Source organism: Stegodyphus dumicola, chromosome 2, assembly GCF_044657685.1.
Source record: "Stegodyphus dumicola isolate Sdum_Otavi_A_Nest chromosome 2, ASM4465768v1".
NCBI lineage: Eukaryota > Metazoa > Arthropoda > Arachnida > Araneae > Eresidae > Stegodyphus > Stegodyphus dumicola.
This window is the reverse complement of record NC_140769.1, coordinates 45381824-45396750: the sequence shown is the minus strand read 5'-3', so window position 1 is coordinate 45396750 and position 14927 is coordinate 45381824. Positions and strand designations below refer to the sequence as shown.

Sequence of the window (14927 nt, the reverse complement as noted above, 5' to 3'; positions counted from 1 at the left end):
TGTTTTGGAGATTTGAACAATTACAGCATTGCATAGATTCACCCAGTTCCTCATGGCTTATTGCTATTATCATTTCCCAGTTTCCGATAAGCCTTTATAGAATTTGAATTCTAAATTCCGTCTTTACATATATATATATATTCTGTTGCCTTTGCTGCCTTAATGTATTCTGATAACTAATTAAGTTAGGTATATTAACAGTTTGGATAGATCATTTTTTTTTTTTTTGTCGGTAATCCTAACAACCTATTATTTTATATCATTTCCATAATCAGATTCATTAAAGTGATTGCTGCATATTCTAGTATTCTTTGTGTCGACAGTATCCTCTCTTTGACATCTGTGCAGCTATTCTTTCATTAACTAAATGCTTCTATGCGAAAATCGATGAAATATCATATTTGTTTGAAAGACGTTATATAACATCCGGTATACTCCCCGAGAGGGTTCGCGTCTACATCCTTGCCCTCAAAGAAATCACCCAGCCCAGCCTCTCTTTAGCCTGGGACCTGCTAAAAGACACACCAGCAGACTGCTGAATAGCAATGGACACCTGTATGACAAGCATCTGTTTTGGAAACCTTTTAAGAAAGTATTAGGCGACATTATGACGGGCGTTGGACTCACTGCCACGGTCAGTAGGACGGCGTCAACAACTATGAATAGCTTCAGCAGCGAAGTTACAATTAGCGATAACAAAAAGAAGGGCCAAGGACAATGCATAAGTTAAGACGCCTTACTTAGACCGGAAGCATGTATAGACAACGTACGAACTAGGCGTTATCACAACCATAACGGAACGTCCATGAGCATTTATTCTATGCTAGAAACATAGTAAAAGGCGGTGACGCAACTTAAGACGATCAGCCCTACCTCTTGACTACTAAACGAACGAATCCATGTGAATGAATATTCTGCATCCTACATATGAGCAATCCGTAAAAAAGAACAGCCAGCTCTTTTGTTAAAAATTTGAAAGGAAAAGAAGACAGTAATTTCTTCTAAGAAAGTGACTTTTAATACCTAATGTCAAATCTTGAGTCTTTTGATATTTATTGAAATCAAAACCCTGGATTATCGAATAGATAACATGTAAAAATCATTTCAAGAAAGTAATGCATTCTTATTTTTCAATGAGTATTGTCAGTGAAACAAGATGCATTCCTTTTTTCTTATATCAACATAAATAAGAAAATATAATAGTCAAATCTGACAAACGAAACAAAAGTTAGTTGGACGTTAAATTTACAATGAAGAGGCTAAAGGCACTTCATTTTGCTTCCTCTTCTTAACTGATGGCGCTATATTCCTGCTACGGTTGCAGTGAATGAACCAGAGCATATACGCAGAGTAACCTGATCCCAATGAAGAAAACATGACAAACAAGTTTCTGTTGAAATGCATTGAGTCTTTTCATGTGAAATGAAAATTCATTCAAATTAATTGAGTTTTGCCAATTTATAATACTTAATTTAACTGATACAAAAACGAGTGTGCATGCATTTTTATTTACTACATTAGCCTCGTTTGGAAACCAATTTTATTAGTAATATGTAAAAATTATTGTCCCCCCCCCAAAAAAAAAACAATTACGGTAGCTAATAATAGTTTTAAAATTTCATTGCCAAAACTTTAGTCTAATGATATACCACATACTCAGACTGCAATATGTATTATTCAAAACAAATAAATTAAAAATAAATAAATAAAAATTTCATTTCACAATTAACACTAATTAAAAGACATTTATAACATACCTATTTTTTCTATGATGAAAGAAAAGACAGTTGTATTAGTTTAAATTTTTCTTTTACGGCTTTTTTTACGTCCACTATATTTCTCCCGATTATATTAAGAATGTGATAACATTACATTCAATATTTTGATTTAAATTCGCTGTTGTTAGTACCACATACTTTAGTTGTTAGCGCATTTTACTAAAATTGTATAACTTAAAATACACATTTTAGAAATATCAGAGTTACCTTTATATAACGGAACACACAATACACCTTCTTTATATAATAAATTAGTTAAGCAAAAAATAACCTATACAGTTAAAAGTACAAAACACAATACATAGCAAGCGTAAACACACAAAATCATCTACGTTCATGCATGCATAGGTAAATAAAAATCGCCTCATGTGCATACATTTATTTACTTTCTATACTCATATAACATATGCATGTTTCCCAAAAGTAATTTTTAAAAGCATTTTTTAAATTTTCATTTGGCGTTTATACTTAATATTTGTCTGCAAAATGAAGTTTCTGATAGAGGATAATCGAGAGGTTTAATGGATTAAACCTCTACACCAGCTCTCACATTCTAAGCTATTTTAAGACATTAATCATAGGAGAAACTCTTGATATTCGAAGAATTATTATTTTAATGCTGGATGCGTTATTTATGTGTGGATTTAGGCAAAATTCACGAAATATCCAAAACCACGGAATAGCAAGCAACAATGTAACCGCGTAATACTGCATGTTTTCAATTTCCCCAAAACTGTACAGGGCCTAGAAATTTTCATGGCCAAAACACAAGATCATGATTAAACAATTACAAAACATTTCAGTTTTATCATCTTAGCTTAGTTTAAGAAAAAAGTAACCACTCATTAGAAGCTCTGAAAACAAAAAAAGTCACCATAAAATTTCAGTATAGAACTTCAAGATGTCCACTTACCCAAGCCAGTCTACCACTTCACTGGTTTTGTGCTACTTGGAAAACCCGCGTTACTGTCAAAGCACAGTGTGGAGTGGCTACCGGAATGCAATTGTTTGCACGCACCTATCACTGCCATCTCCCTCTCGGGGTAGGGGGCGCGTGGGGAAAGAGAACGACAAGGTCAAACTGCCACGCGAGGAGTCATGGTCACGTGCGAAGAAAGTTTGTGAAGCGAATGGCGTCAGGGGTCACTTGTAAAGATTTCAGACCTACTAATAGATCCACGATTTGGTTAAGATAACGCACGACAGATAAGATAAATGAAAATTTAAGGATAAGCAGGCGTTTCAGAAATGACATAAAGACTGAACTATTTGACGAATTGCAAACAAATTGTTGTATACGGCCTTAGCGTCCGCGCCCAGAGCGAGAAAAATATAAGTAATACTGACACAGAGACCGCGCTAGGCATTTTGCCACCCGCTGGAATGCATGCGGGTTCTAAATTTTACTCTCCGGTATCTAAATTTAAAAAAAAATTTCCGTTCTTGAATTTTTCTGCTTGGACCAAAGTGAAATCACGAAGTACCTTTGTTATAAAATTACAATTACTTCCACATCTTCGGACAGAAATTGAACAGATAATAAAGAGCAGTTTGATAGAGAGGAAGATGAAAACTGGCCGTTAAGGAAATTTTACTCAGTTCTTCTCTAAATTACATAAATTTTGCTGTCCCTAAATTCTGCCGACAGGTGTAGCTGCACTGGTTCTTCATCCGCCCTATACTGACATAATCTAAGATGGTTATCTTTTCCCTGAAATACCCCCTTGAAAACAGCTATCGTCTTATGTAGGCAACTTGACATTTTACAAATATATACAGTAAAAAAAAATATATCGCTTATTTCCTAACATCCAGAGGGGTACGAAATCATACATAGGAAGGAGTTTTATTTATATAAAATTTTTTTTTTCCTCACATTTCCCCCCCCCCTTCTTCTTTAAAATTCTATAAAACGACCATCCAAGGTTCTAGACAAGCGGTTCTCAACCTTACACCCCTTTCACCGTTGCTAGAAGATCATTCCCCACCCCCTCCTTTCCAAAACTTGAAAAATATATATACGCATTTATTTAAGTTTAAATTATTTCTAACGTGTTTCATAAATTAAACAACAAAAAAACGTAGAAAATGTTAGTAAATGACCAAACCTTGAATAAAGGTTTCTTTTTTCTTTTTTTTTTTTTTTTTAATATTCATAAACTAGAACTAAATATTTAGCAGCTATTAAATAAAATGCTGACCCCATATATATATATGTAAGATAAAATTATATGAATCAGAATTATAATATAACTATAAACATTAATTCTTCCTCTCTATTCTAAAATCGTAATAACTTCTCTGCATTGCGTCATTTCAAGATCACTCTACGGCCCGCGCAGCTCTGAAGACGTAATAATTGGGAACTGAAACTGCCTTTATAAACCAAAACTTTTCTTTTCGCCGTGCTTCCATCCTTCATAACTACGCACTTCAGCTTTTGCTGTCTACTGTACTAAGATGTAATTTCGCTGGCTTGCTTTCGATCTCAACAATATCAAAAATGTAAATCTTCTGTGGAAAGGCACGACTAGAGTGCCAAGTGATTGTGGCCACAAATATCAGTTGCAAATAAAAATGGAATTAAAACTGCCTCGACTGCCTAGTTCTTTAGATATTACCAAGTTAGCATGACTAGCATACTACGCAATCAAAATCTTCTTCAATATGGGTCTAATCACGCATCTACAGTGTTCCGTCTTTTGATTTGCTCTTTATTATGACATATATATATATATATTATATGTATGTATATTTATATTTATATTTATATTAAAAACATTAATGGGATAACACTCAAAGTTTGCACTCCAGCCAGAAATACATAAAGAGAATTCTTCTATAAAATATAATTAACTGAATACCATTAATTATCATAACTATAATTACCAAATATAATTTGGCAAAATTAAATTACAATAACATTTATTTTTTTTTAATATGAAAAAAAAAAAAAAAAAAAAAAAAAAAAAAAAAAAAAGATGTACAAACTGACACATATAAATCTGGCAGCAAAATTAGAAGAATCTGATGTGGGCAATACATGTCTTTCTGAAGCGGCCTATTAAATTATACACATTTTTCGCTGCACTTCATTTAAACTTATTTCCTGAAATTATTCTCACTTGAATAACTGATCCCTCAAGGCACGTAGAAAATGAGATCAAAAATTGCAAATTTTAAAATTAAATATCCCTGTTAATTTTTGTCAAATTACTTATCATTTTATTTTTTCAAAAGGAGTATAAAACTTTCTCAAATATAAGTATAGATACCGGGAGACCGAAATAAAAGTTAGATTTCATTATTTGACAAAAATTCATTTTCTTTTAAATTTGACATTGCCAACACATGAATATTTTCACCATTTAAAACATTTCTGTAAGTGGAAGTATGTGACGACGATAGCAAAAATAAAGGCCTGGAAAGGACTTTTAAGACGGGTAAGGCCGAGAATATACATAGATAGATAGATATACAGATACGAATGGTACAGTCGATTGCAATAAAAAGGGAGGTGCACAACTAGATGTCCCATATATAAAATTTAAACGTTTTACGACTAATCGTTTTTAAGTTATGCGACATACGATTTTTTTTTTTTTTTTTTTTTTTTTTTTTTTTTTTGTGTCTAGAAAAACAGAGGCCTTTATTCTGTGCGTATGTTCAGATGTCACACATAAAAAATTATCCAAATGGATTGGGAAATGGTTAAAATACATATTTCCGTTGAAATACGACACCGGAAATTTTTCGCGAATATATCCTCACTTCGTTCAAGGAAGTAAAAACAGACTTCAGTCGAAAATGCCTCTTGCAGAATAATTCTTAATTAGCAGAAGCAGACTAGAAGCTTTCCAATTTCTTACAATCAAAATGAACATCTATTTTTTGATTTCCCAAACATTGGTCTGTGATCACGTGATCTGTAAAATGGCAGTTTGATTAGCTCGAGATTCTTTAAACCACTTTTATAAAATATCTTCAAGTTCACGGTAAGAAGAATATTTAAGCATCTTTGCTTTTCAGCTTGACAGCAAAATTTTAGATTTTTTTTTTAATGGTTTCTTTATCTTTTTCAAAAATCATTTGAAAAGAACGTAGAGAACGGACTTTTTTTTTTTTTTTTTTTTTTTTTTTAAAGACACATACACGTTTCGAGAGCATTTGGACTAACGTCACATTGTGCTAAAAATATTTAAAAACACTTCTTTAGAATTTCCGATAGACAGTCTCGCGCACTGGAGATAAAAATGTTTTATTCCCTATAGTTTTGCCACGGCTTGCTTTGAAATTGTTGAGTTTTTTAATCAAAAATCCGTTTAAAGTTTTATAAAATAAATAATAAAACAAATTCCAAATTCGGACTTTTAAGTGCCCATGTTCGAGTACAGGACCATGTTATTCAAATTTGGATGACTCTAGGTACCGTTGTTTTTTCACAGTGCGAGAAACAGACATACATTCATGTAGATTCTTCATTTTTAGCTTCTTTAAATATAATACAGGGTGATAATATTCGGTGGCAACAATATGAAAAGTGATTCAGACATTTAAAGCAATTCAACGCAAAATGCCGTTTTGAGACTAATAGAACTTCTGGGCTAAAGCCCATTTGCTTCGAGTTCTTCTCTATAAATTAATCACCGGAATGTAGATGTAGGACAAGAAACCGTTTAATTCTGTTCCCGATTAAAAGATATTAAGAGCATTTACTAAAATAAAACCAACGATATTTCTTAAGCTTTGGAAATCTCTTGAGCAACATAGTTCTAAACCTAATACTTAAAAGAAATCTCGAAAGTTGTATTTACCATAAAATTTCGCAACAACTCTTGCGAAGCCTCGATTCCTACGCGGAAATGTTGAAGTCCTGTGCAATGGACCCTTACATAACTCGCTGGTCTGAATTCTGATTATAGCAATAGAATGTAGTAGATGATACCTGAATCTGTTTGCTAATTTCTATTTTATTGATAACAACTAAGAAAAGTCATGTTATGTATTTTAAAATTTATTATCTAAATGATCGGAAGACACTTTGCAAAACCACATCACGAATGAAGTGTCAACACGTATAAAAATAGATGCGCTATTTTCCTTTTTCGTGACAATTCATAAAGACAAGATTTGGGGCGTGGTATTAGCAAATTCTAAATTTGCAAAAGCTGGACTTTGGTAATGGAATTTAAGAATAGGTATATAGAGTACCAAAATTTTGCTTAATTAGAGGAAAATATTGAGTGTAATGCATAATTCTTCTTACATTTTGTCACTTTAGCTATTACGTTTTTCCATGAAAACTGCAAAAGTTTTGTCAGTTTAGCTATTAATTTTTTCCATGAAAATTACGAAAATTTTCCACAGACTGCGAGGGCGCCTAAAATTCCACAAAATTTCTATACATGTTTCAATTCCATCTAAACAATACTTCTGTGCACTGAATAAAGCGAAGACATGACACTATCGGATATTTTGATGGTGAGATGACTGCAAATTACTGCGGCAAAAAAAATGTGGAGTTGCCATTAAGAAAAACTAAATTCTAAAGCATATACTTAAGAATATGCAAGACGTTAACTGATTTAAAAATGGATTCGGAAGGAATTTTTTCGTGATGTCTGTACGTACATACGTATGTATCTGGCATAACTTAAAAACGATTAGCTGCAGAACGTGGAAATTTTCTATATGGAACTGCAATAGCATCTAGTAATATATCTCCCTTTTTTGTTGCAATGAATGAGATCAAAAGGAAGAGAAATTTTGATTATCCTATCTGAGGAAAAAGGTGTAGGGTGGAGAATGAATTAAGATGTTTTAAAAGTAAAGGTGAAAATTTAGGGTAATCAAAGAGGCAATCTAAGCTTTCTGTACGAAAAGTTAAAACTTATCAAAAGAGTTGTGTAATCATTAAAATTGAAGAAGCTACGAAAATATAATAAATTAATCATCCCTATTTAATGTTTCAAACAGAACTTGTTAAGGGGTAAGTATTTAAAACATTAAACCGGGCTAATTAATATACTATATATACATATATATGCAATAGTTGAAAAATTATCAACAATTTAAAAATGGCGTTAGGCCTAATGAGGCCGCCATTCATTTACATTTGAAACTCAGTATAACAAGTAATTAAGTCAGTTGGTGCACCAACTTCATTGGCCTTTTTGGTCAAATGGGGCCAAAAGGTAACATTCTATTTTTTGTCTTCCTGGCCATTGGCCAAATTGCTTGTTTTCCCATAGAAATGCTAATTTTAACTGTAAAAAAAAAATAAATAAATAAATAAAAAATAAAAAAAAAAAAAAAAAATTAAACTGTTTTTAACTGTATTGGGTGTTTTAGTCTTTTCTGTATTTCACAATTTTTAATGAAGACGTTTTGAGTTTTTATGTATTTTTGCCTTGCAGCGAAGTGAGAACTGAATTGATTTAATCAGAAATATATCTCTAATAAAATTCGAGCAAAAAAAGTTTAGATGAAGTGCAGCAAAACTGTGTATAATTTAATAGGCCGAATACCACCCTGATCGAAGGTATTCATATCACATTTTTTAATTTCAGCGTCACACAAACCATTTCTATTGATACGTACCTATACCAATACGCACGTTTGTTCTTTTTACGCATAATTATAGCATAGCTCAAAATGTAGTAGGAGTGATTGCTTTTATATATCTTTAAATTCACTAAAGTATAAGAAGGCGAATTTGTCTTCTGCAGCCTGGAGACCATATATATATATACTATATCCGTAATTTATAATCCTAAACAGTTATGGTTCATCATTAATTCTATTTGAGTAAGATGTAAGATTTTTCAAAAAGAATGCCAGGATTATAAAATTGTATTAATCGTCAGAAAAATACATTGAAATGACTTTATGTGATGAAATTAATGGGAGAAACAGAGTACGCTCTAAAAGTGTGAGATGTTAGATATGCAAAAAGTTTCCAAAAGCTTGATCGACAGGGGTGAAGCAATCCAATTATATGTTGATGGAAAACACAACTTTACCTAGCACCTCAGAATGATTTCAGAGAAAGCTTTAACTTGTAAGGTATTTTCTCCCTCCTACCGTGACCTGCTATAGTCTCCACGACTATAGCAATTGTAAATTCATTATCAAAAAATTTTCAGAAATTTCAACAGTGGCCTCACCATGATTCGAATTTTGGACCTTCCGTTTGCTAGCCGAACATGCTTTACAACGTGGTAAAGATGAAGAAATTAACTTTACATATTAGCATATATATCACATCCCTACATCTACCAATTTTTCTAAATGCATTTTACTCTGGATTATCCGGACTAACGCCATGGAAGCCGGTTACGGATAACCGAAAAACGCGGATAAGCCAAATGTTTAAACATAACATTTCATTTAGATATTTAACATAGTATCTAAACGTATCAAATTACTCTGGATTATCTGAACGAATGCCGGGGAAGCAGGTCACGGATAATCCAAATGTTTAAACATAACATTTTATTTAGATATTTAATACATTATCTAAATATATCAAATTACTCTGGATTATTCAGACTAATGCCGGGGAAGCAGTCACAGATAACTGAAAAACGCGGATAAATTCATTTTTATGCATATTACATGCATTTATTTCATTAAAAAATCAATCATTTTATTTTTGAGAACGTTTAAATATTTGTTGAATTTCACTGCTTATTTTTCGAAATACACTCATGTCCAAAATTATGTTTACATGCATAAATTCACGGATTTCTCAGAGACTATGACTTATAATTTAATGAATTTTCGTGGAATCATGCATAACATGATGACACATAAATGCAAAAGAAAAAATTGAAGATCACCTCATATGATATAAAATTGTAGCATGAAACAATAAAAATTGTAATAAAGTGTGACAAAGAGAGTTAAGAAAAAAAGGAATGATTCAGAAAAAGAATTAAGTCTTACGAATTTAATATGGAAAATGATCTTCCCTGACTTGTACACACATATCACAACGTGTTTTAAGGCTGGAAATAACGTTGTTAACCACAGTGTGGGGAATTAATTTCCACTCTTCCAGCAATGCCGTCTTCAGAGCATTTACATCTCTAGGAGAAGGATGTATACGTGCAATTGCTCTTCCAAGGTAGTCCCATAAGTTCTCTATCGGGTTAAGGTCAGGAGAGTTTGGTGGCCAAGGTATTCGCTTAATGTCTTCACTTTCAAGGAATTCATCAACGAGGTTTGCTCGATGTGGACGGGCATTATCATCCATAAATAAAAAGTCAGGTCCATATATGCACCCCTGAAAAGTCTTACATAAGGATCTAAGACCTCATCCCGATATATCTGGCCTGTCACAGATCCGCTGTTGAAAACGTGTAGGGGCGTACGTCCATCGATCATTATTCTACCCCATACCATCACACCTCCACTACCGAAACGGTCACGTTCCACAATGTTCGAGGGATCATTTCGTGTTCCTGACTCCCTCCAGATGTAAACACGTTTAGAATCACCAGTTAAACTAAACCGCGACTCATCAGTAAAGAGAACATGGGACCATTGATGTGCAGTCCAGTTTTGATGTTCTTTACACCAATTAAAGCGATCCCTCTTTTTCTGTGAAGACAGTAAAACACATACCCTTGGTTTTCTGGCATAAAGGCCTTTTTCATTAAGCCTTCTGTATATTGTTTGCTGTGATGCAACAGTTCCAGTGGCGGCTGCAAGCTCTGAACTTAACTGGCGAGCAGTAGCCTTTCATTTACGACGGGCAGTTAATGCCAGATACCGATCTTCAGAAGCAGTTGTCATTCGTTTCCGACCTTGTCCAGGCCTCCTTACAACACTTCCATGATTTTGAAACTGTTTCCATAGCTTAGAGACTGTCTGTCTTGAAATATTCAGACATGTGGCTGTTTCCATGATTGACTGCCCTGCTTCTAAACGGCCGATAATTCGCCACTTTACAGATTCTTCCAAATGATACTTCGAAGCCATAACAAACCGCTTTGAGTCCCTACACACTGAAATCAAACGCTATGTTGCAGAAATTCACTCAAATATTCAGTATGCGCAAAGCGCTTGATTCACCCTTGGATGACGTAACGCCTATATTTGCATATCACAAACCGTTTGATTACTTTTGATTGGATAATGCTAATTAGGCTTGGTTTTCACACATTCCCTGCAAATACGGATCACATTGATTCGATATTTCATTGAATATCATCATTTTTGGGTATGTAAAGATAATTTTGGACATGAGTGTATTATTTTATCATTTTATTCGAACCCCCTTTTAGACGACGAAGTTCAGTAGTGTTTCAACAGAAGTGACAACTATCTCGGGACTATGTAATTGGCAGTGCCTTCTTCCTTTGTATTTTCAAAGCCTCGTGAAAATGTCTCTCCTGTTCTCTGTAGCATTTGAAAGGATATCCGCAACAATAAAGCATTGAAAGCCCGGCTCTCGAACCATTCTTCGACGGATAATCCGCATCCAGATAATCCAGAGTAACTGTAATATGCTTTTATAATCTCAGTATTATTGTTGAAACCTTTACATTATTTTTAGTATTTTTTGAAGTGGCCGAATCGTTAAAGTCACTCAAGCCTAGTTGTTCGATTCCTTATTCTCGTATTGGCTACATAATGTTTTTGCTATCTTCCCAATATGTAACATTAATATAAGCCAATTTCGCTTTTAAAGTTCTCCACGAAGGCATCTCTTCATTAGGGAGAGAGCTCTTGCCTATTTTACTACAATTTTTTCAATTAAACGAGCAAGTCTGACTAAGGTGGATAATCCCCCGCATGCTTTCTGTAATCAATTAACCAGCTTTAGGTATAACCGGTAAAGTTGAAGTCCAATATCCGTAAATTGCTCATGGGTGAAATTCATCAGGTAAACCAACAACTCTACTAGCGGGCAATAGCGGAGAAAAAGCAGCGTGCAGAATCAGTAAAGCGACTAGAAACCGCAAGAGTTCTTTGTTTTCTTTGAATACATATTTCTCGACTCGGAGTTGCTCAGTGTCGAGGTCAAGGTTTAATAAGGTAGTCTGGGCACTGGCTATTTTCTCTTGCTGCAGCAGAAAAGCCGTCACATAATTCCTTTTTGTTGGAGGAACCCATCCATAAGTTGCAGTTGAGCAAGGAGGAAATTCAAGTTTCGCTTTCTATTCGGCGACTCGGTAATCACCTTCTCTTTCATCGAAGTTCGTTCGGGTGATGTAATCTTGGCGATACAACATCATTCACTGTATGTATGCAAATTTCGCTATTTTTGAAAGAATGAACGGCGATTTGATAGATGTGTTATCAATCATAGAAATTTTTACTTTCCCACTGATTTGATTCTTACTTATACTATAAAACTTAAAGCATCTAAAGTTAACATCAAATTGGAATCAAAACAAGACCATTCCTCAACAATATTAATAATTACAACCGTGTATAAGAGGCTTAACACAATATCTAAACATATCAAAATTAAAATAAGAATTCATTAGTAGAACAAACCCGAAAAATAAAAATGCAAAAGGAAAAATATGCATAATTATAAAAATTAGCCTCCTTTTACTGAAACTCCAATTCAGAACTCATCAGCGGAAAATGAATTAAAATTTCATAAAAGTCGATTAATATGTTTCGAAAACATGTTTCGTTCTCATGGTTCATTTGAGATCAAAAACCGAAAAAAAGATTCAATTAAATTTTCATTTAAGACATTAAAATTCATATAAAACCGAAAAATTGAATCTCAAACGTATCTGAGTGCTTCGTAAGCGCGTACGGAAAATTCTGGATACGTTTGAGATTCGATTTTTCGAGTTTATATGAATTACGCATATTTTTCCTTTTCGCATTTTTATTTTTCGGATTTGTTCTACTAATGAATTATTTTAATTTTGATATGTTTAGATATTCTGTTAAGCCTCTTATACACGGCTGCAATTATTAATATTTCTGAGGAATTGCCTTGCTTTGATTCTAATTTGATGTTAACTTTAGATGCTTTAAGTTTATTTTACTTCAATCCTGCCGCTATAGCGCAAGACGGGTTTAAAAAAAATATTTTAAATTTTTAAATTATTTTTATGTTTCATTTTATATATGCTATAGATACATATATATATAATCATAATAATTTAAGAAAGGAAAACAAACTAAAAAAGACCTGTGCGGTCAAGAATTTTGCGCATTGAGCTGCAAAATTAGAAATCAAGGTAAAAAGGGAATTCTTCATGCTATTGCTTTAAACAAATGTGATACTGTGGTTCCCGTGAATAATTTTTGACACTAAGTTAAAATAAATTGCAATATAAAGTTTAAATACAATAAGAATGAACATATAATGAGAAAACTGACTAATAAAAAGTGAATGAAAAACTCAAATCAGATTTGAATGTTAAAAATATTGATTAAAGTTTAAACAATCCTAAAACATTTTAACATAAAAACAAAAGTTATTTAAGACACAAGTAAAATTACAAAGAAGCGGTAAATGATAAATTAGCGTAATTCGAATCTCATTACGGACTCTTCAGGCAAATGAAAAGTGGCATTCTTCATGTGCCTGAACACACAGTCACATGAGAGAAGACATTAAATTCGATTTCGGTAATACAATTTCACTGGTAATTCTTTTTTATGGCAAATAACCTTCAGCCTCATGGAAAATGTTATCCCATGCGAGGAAAATAAATAAACTAGATAAATAAATAAACAAATTTTTCTTTAGTTGTTTTTGCTTTCTGTACGCCTAAAATTAGCTTCTCATAGTCAGATATTCAAGAGCTTTTGTTTTTACAGATGTTCTTTTCTTTTACTGCTGATAAGAGTTACTATTACACCATAATCTTGCCTCCATTGATTCAGTCTACACAATTTCGGTTATCCATGATGTACAGATGTCCAAAACCTTTTTACATATTAAAGCAATTAAAGCAAATTACATATTAAAGCAAACGATATTTCTAAATTACAAAAAAATGCCAGTTCTGTCAACGGGATGTTCCACGGCAACCCTGACTCCAAATACGCATGCGCGATCTGGAAAAATGTTCCACTCTTCATGTGCTTTATAAAGTAAGACTTTCATTCCGTTATGACTTGAAACTGAGCACAACATTATGCAGTACTGCGACATTATGAAGTGCTACATTTTTCGGGGGGCGCTATATTCTCTCTTATAGGCTAAAACGTCAGAATCCCTTTATATTATACGCATGAAAGAAACAGAAAATGCATTGTTTAAAATGAGTAATATTTTACGTATGCATAGGAGTTATTAATCAAAATTTACCGCAAGATATCCATTTGCATATACGGATTATCAGGAATCTTCGTTTTGGACAGCAGAGATAATGGCTGCTAGTCCGTGAAAGTTCGATACTCGCGTGTAACCTTGACATTCTTGAAAAACAAATCACTGTGACATTTACGAATGTGACGGTAAGTCTTGGTTTGTGTGTGTCCATCCTCTCTTCTCGCTAGTGCAACATTCCCCTTAATTGCTTGAAACAATATTTTATCAGTAGATAATAAGGTACTAATTTATAAATCCATTCTGCGTCCCAAACTCTGTTATGTAAGGTCTAGTTTGGGCATATGCCTAATCGAACCGAAAACGCCTGCGAACTGTTCAAAATTGTGTCCTATGCCACATCACTAATTTCGAATGGTATATTCGTAATAATAGAATACAGAAAGAACTAAGGGTAGTTCAATTAAGAATACATTATTAATAATCTGGCCAGGAAATTTCATGAAAGACAGCAACAAATTGACAATCCGGTCATAAAAATTGCAAATTATGATTACAATGACCTAAAGAATATAAACAGGCCACTGGCTATCTTAAATACTTGGATCACGTAATTACTCATGTATGATTCATCAGCACAATGTTGTATCTGTATAACATTATATTATATATCTATTGTATTTTGTTCTTGCTGTTGCAATTAATATGTTGCCTATACCCAAACGGATTTTGTTTCGCCCCTTGCCATATCATATCTTTATTACAGCTTCATTTCACCAGCTAGACTGCTATATGTTTTCTTCCTTTAGTGAAATCTAACTTTTACCTTTATAAAACCAAGCTCAATTTATTTATTCTAGCTAGGACTTACTTAAAAAAATAGTGTACATACA

At 33.2% G+C, this 14927-nt stretch overlaps 1 protein-coding gene across 4 annotated transcripts in view; it reads right to left on the bottom strand.

The window, feature by feature from the left end:
* LOC118199042 (uncharacterized) overlaps positions 1-14927 on the bottom strand; it is a 450062-nt gene that overhangs the window by 96512 nt on the left and 338623 nt on the right. Inside the window, exon 1 of one of the 4 annotated variants that reach the window (XM_035370821.2) lies at positions 2692-2806. The exons of the other annotated variants lie outside the window; for them this stretch is intronic. The gene's annotated coding sequence lies outside the window, so the exon portion shown is untranslated. Of the gene's footprint in view, positions 1-2691; positions 2807-14927 lie in introns of those variants that run through there. 4 annotated transcript variants of the gene reach the window in all.